This window comes from Rhinopithecus bieti, unplaced genomic scaffold (assembly GCF_001698545.2).
Source record: "Rhinopithecus bieti isolate Rb0 unplaced genomic scaffold, ASM169854v2 scaffold_13014, whole genome shotgun sequence".
Lineage (NCBI taxonomy): Eukaryota > Metazoa > Chordata > Mammalia > Primates > Cercopithecidae > Rhinopithecus > Rhinopithecus bieti.
In genome coordinates, this window is record NW_016807364.1 from 1,914,726 (window position 1) to 1,920,161 (window position 5,436).

Here is a 5,436-nt window from a genome sequence, read left to right on the forward strand (position 1 = left end):
GGGAAGGACATTTTTTAATAAGATCAACAAATAAAGGAATAAATTGGAACTTGGAAGCAGACTTCCAAATTTCTTGCCTTAACTGGTGGCTCACACACTCCTCTGCAGGTAATGAAAATATTTTAGATCTGTGGTCAAGTAAGCTCCTCCATTTCATAAGTTCAGAAGGAAGAAAAATATCAGGGAATTAATACAAATTCTACTAAAACATTTAGAATACTCTATTTCAGAGGGGCTCTATGATTGCTAATATTTAAAGCTATATATTGTGAAGTTCTAAATCGTAAGATAAATTACAACATTTCCCTAACGTACTTATCACATTTTCAGGACATGTGACATTTCAGAGGGGCATAGATTTGGTTCTTTTAATTTGTTTGATTGTTTCATTATAAAAGAAATACAAGTTTGTGTCAATAAATGCATGATAAAATAAAAGACAAAAGTCTTCATTCTCTTGCCCTCTCCTCATCTTAATCCCCAGAGGTTACGATTGTTAGCATCTTCGTATCTATCCTTCTAGATCTCTTCTATGTATAGATACACACAAATGCATGAGCATTGATGTAATGTATGTTACAAAAAGAAGCTTTGTATTTCAAAAGGATCCAATGGATACAGCACAGTTTATTTACCCATTCAGTTATTTGTTTAACGTTTTCAACGTTTTCTCCCATTTGAGCTGAAGGGGAAAACAGAGAGTGTCATGTTGGCCCCTTATTAATGCCCATCATTTTGTATGCTCCTTCCTACATTCCATATTGCATCCTAGCACATCAGTGGATCATTCACTTACTCTCTCTTTCATCTGCAGCAGGAACATAATGAGAACAAAGATGGTCATACTCTAATGGTCACATCCCAGTGGCTTCATGTTCCCTGGACAGGACCGCACTCACCAACACGTATCCCAGTGCCCGTGATTATTACAGTACTGTGTGATATTTGCATTACATCTGTAAATTCCCAGAATGGCCACCAGAGGGAATCAACCATCCAGCGCATTCAGAGCTATTGAGTCTAGCGCCAGTGACACCTGCTTAGCTCTCAGCTTGAATGTGTGTCTGCTTACATTGGCTAGTATTTTTAAAAATTAGATTATATTTTTTAAATGGCCATTACTGAACTCCTCTCAATTAGTATGTGGAACAATGCAGGCAAAGTGTTTCAGATAGCCCCTAGCTAAATAAACACAATAAGTTATTATTGTTATTGTCATTCATAAGCCATTTTAAAAAGAGAGAGACAACCATTCCTTGCTGTGCTATTATCCCTAACAAATATTTCCTGGCAAAGGCTCATCTATTTAGTAACAGTCCAATGCATAGTTACCATGCCGCTCCCCAAAGTGCTTCTGCCTTGGTTGCTTGATTAACTTCAGGATAAATGAGTGGCTCTAGACAAGAAGGCTTTTACCATTTTTCATTCTTACTTTCTGTTAAATATATGTTGCATTGTATACCTCTCTCCCCCTCCGCATACAATAAAATGCATTTCATGAAATAAACACATGATATAGACTTTTCATCAGAGAATAGGGGAGATATTCTGGAAAATGCAATTTTAGTTACCACCATCACAAAGATAGACTTTTGGACAATATTAAGCTTGTTGTCACCCACAAACATTATTCAAGCATGTCCATGCCAATGATGAATGGATAATTTCTCTAATCAGTGTTCACAAATACCGCTATGGGAGGATTCCACCAAATTTACCTCAATTTCCATTATTTCAATATGTATTTACACATACTCTGATACTTATTGACCAATGTTGCATAAAAATCCAAAGGCAAATGAGTGAAGCGTGGTAAGCCTCGAGACCACACGGTGGCGCTGTTTCATCATACTTGAGAAAGGCTTTAGCAATTTACAGGAGACCATGGGCCCTGAAAACAGAAGACCACGAATCCATAAATTGCCTTCCCTGCGTCACTCCAATTTGAAGGAGAGAATCCAGTAAAGTTTAACATTTAGCATTCATTCGTATCATCTAAACAACAAAACAGCACCAAAATGCAAATGTAAGGAATGTGAGGAAATCATTGCTTTTCTGAAAAGCGGGTTGTTAGAGAAATGATCCATAAATGCTTCATGCTGTTAATTTATGCTACCACTTTTAATAGCAATATCGTAAGCTCGCCCTAGATGTGCAAGGCGTTTTCACTTTCATCCTTATATTTTGTTCTCCACATGATCCAGTGAAGCATGCAAGGGGGCTTTGATCTCTATTTTACAGCTAAGGAAACTGAAACCCTTCCTGGCACCCAAAGATGGCAAAATCTTCTGCAGCACAAAAGAGGTTTTTGTGTCCTAACATCTTTCTGACGCTTGTGAGAAAGTGTAAATTCCAATAGCCACTTTACCCAAGCCACCTTGGGGCTCTGGTTTTTTAGTTCATCCCACACCACACCCAGGCAGATATGGTTGAATTGTAAGGTTTCCATTCCTTCCCATTGACCAGAGCAGGCTGGCACCCAAAGTGCTAATCAGGAAGAAGGCCCATCTTCCACCGTCATCACAGAATCCCCAAGGAGCCTGTCTTCCATCCCAGACATGTAAAATGATTTATTATCTGTACCCTTCAGCTGTGGAGCTGAAATTTGCATCCTGTACCTAGTCCCCCATGATAGGGAAGAGGCAGAAAACAAAACACCCTCCACTCATTTCTTATTCATAGAGCAGCCAATGTAAAATATGATTACGTACATGATGGATTGGATCCGACAGATAGTTTAAAAGGCAAGCCGGGGAACATTAACTAGGGAATGGATTTTTCAATGATTTTCAATGTCTCTTGTAGTCAACAGTGAAGGGAAGGTGGGGGATGAGACAAATGCAAAGACACATACATAACTTTCAGTATCAAACTTTAAAATACATTTCACTCTCAAAGGCTCATTGCATGTCTGTCCTATGCCAGATATTTTGCTGTGTGCTTTATATACGTGATTTTTTTTTTTTTTTTCTTTTTGAGACAGGTTCTTGCTCTGTCGCCCAGGCTACAGTGCAGTGGCACGGTTTTGGCTCACTGCAGCCTCAACCTCCCGGGCTCAAGCAATCCTCCCATGTCAGTCTCCCTAGTAGCTGGGACTACCAGCTAATTGTGGTGGGGGTGTTTGTTTTGTTTTGTTTTTTTGTAGAGACAGGGTCTCACCATGTTGCCCAGGCTAGTCTTGAGCTCCTGGACTCAAATGATAACCCCCCACCTTGGCCTCCCAAACTGCTGGGATTACAGGAGTGAGCCACTGCACCCAGTCTCTTTTAATTATCCTTGTTCTACAGATAAGATTTTTTTTAAAAAAAAAGAGGTTCCAAGAAGTAAATGTACCTCAAGTTCACCCACCTGGTAAGTACTGAGCAGGACTTGAATCCAGACCTTGTCTTGCTCACCCAAACTGCCCTCCTCGACTGTGAGCCGCCCTGCTTGCTTCCAGGACCCTGGCGCTATGGTGGCCAGGACCTACCTGTATGGATACAAACTGCTATCAGCTGCTGGCCACTCTAAATAGATGGCACCTGAGACCAGACACAAACTCCCGAGAAGCAAGTGAAGCTGAGGCCTGAGGCCCTTCTTCCTCACAGGCCTCTGTGAGTTCTGGGAGGAGTCATCGAGTTTTCCAGGCGAAGAGAGGAAGCTGGGTTGCAATCAGAAAGCATTTCTAATCGGCCATTTTTGGTAAATTGCCTGAAGAGATCTTCAGGAGAAAAAGGATCTAAACTTCCAAGTCTCCAATAATTTTTTGTGATATCATTTTTCATGCTAAAGAAATGTTCACTTTCCTGCCTAATTTTGTGTTTGTAATTGTATATTCTTTTTAAAAGAAATCATATGAGCTTTGGGCTTCACAAAATCAGGATCTCACCTGCCTGTGCCTTTTTCCAGTGGTTAAACATGTTGCCTCTCATCCCCTAAAAGGCTAAACAATTTATTATGATCTTGAAGCCATCATTGCCGGGCATAGTCCTGAAATATAGTTTTCCTGCAAAAGGAGAGGGAGGGGAGGAAGAAGGACAGACATGCACAAGATTATATATAGAGATAGTAATTCATTTCATGTTAAGGTAGGAAAGTCACCACCATTACGAGCACCTCTTTAAAACAAAAAATAAAAAACAAAAAAAGGCACCCTTCCACATAGACTGGATCTCCTCTTATGAAGGTTCTAACTTCCTAAGGATGGTTTCAATGGACCATCCAGTAATAAGATAAAAGGTTCACACTGCCATGGACACAACATGGCTAAAGACAGGACCTAGACTTTGCTCCTGGGATTTTGTGGCATATTGTTAACACAAGTCGCCTGATTATGTTAGCCAGCAATGATCATCACGTATTCTTTCGCCTTCATCCTGCTCCTCCAGTTAGAGGGTTTGGAAAATTCCTTAAACAATTCAGCTACTTGTTATGGAAGGCTTCCACAGCCTCTCGTCTCCTTTGTCACACAGAAGTTCCCCCAAATCATCTTGGCTGCTTACATCTACAAAGCTATAAATGGGATACGAGTCCTCGGGGAGAACGCCAGAGCCCTCTGAGGGTGGGGAGCTCAGCATCACACCAGCTTTCTGGACCCACACTATCTGGGTTCACCAGTTATACGGATCAGACTGGCAAGCCCCCGGATAGGAAACCCTGTTTTATGCTCCTCCATAGACATCACCTTTGCTTTTAGGTAGGAATGATCACCCGAGGATTAGGGTTCAGGCCCACGTCAATCTAGGGCCTCAGGGTCAGAGCAAGTAAGGTGATAAAGTAAAAGGGGTGAAATAATCTTCTAACAAATATTCACACCGGAGATTTCTATTTTTTCCATTTCTTCTAATGAAACATGTATGCATGCTTTGTGGTTCTAAAGCACAGGTTGCTGTTTAAGCCATTCACACAGATAGTAAAGAAAAGAGAAGGAGAAAGGTTTTTAAATGTGGGGCCTGGGGAAAGGGGTTAGTGGAACTTCATCTGCTGTGTGTTCAGACAGAGCAGATATCAAGTGTGTGTTTATCCTATGAAGCCTACACATCTTAAGGAAACCCAGCTGTTGCCGACCCAAAAGCCTTCTGTAAATGTACTCTTCACAATATCAGACCCTCCAGGCTCATTGTTCTGTGTTGTCCTGGATTGATATGGCCTAAAATCAAAACTGCTTTCATAGCTTGGAATTAATTTAATAGCTCTAGTCTAGAATTAAACTTTTGGTCATTCATTTTGATTAATTGCTAAAAGAAATTCTGGCGCCTATACCCCAAATACAATTTTATTTTGTGGAAACAGAAAACTTATTTTACAAAAAAGTCAATCTCTATCATAAATTCACCATCCAGGCTCGAGTGGTTTGACGTTTGGGTGCTGTACCTTGGAGACAGTTAAACATATAATTGAGGCCCACGTGTAGATGTAGAGGTACTTTTAAAAATTTCCTCCTTGAAGATGACGTTT

The 5,436-nt window shown here is 40.6% G+C and overlaps 1 long non-coding RNA gene across 1 annotated transcript; it reads right to left on the reverse strand.

Moving 5' to 3' along the window:
* Nucleotides 1-1,544: 1,544 nt before the first annotated feature.
* LOC108535461 (uncharacterized) lies at nt 1,545-5,436 on the reverse strand. The gene is made up of 4 exons (XR_001887236.1): nt 5,353-5,436; nt 3,869-3,985; nt 3,349-3,469; nt 1,545-1,891 (listed from the first exon to the last, which is right to left on the reverse strand). It is a non-coding gene; the product is annotated as an uncharacterized LOC108535461 (long non-coding RNA).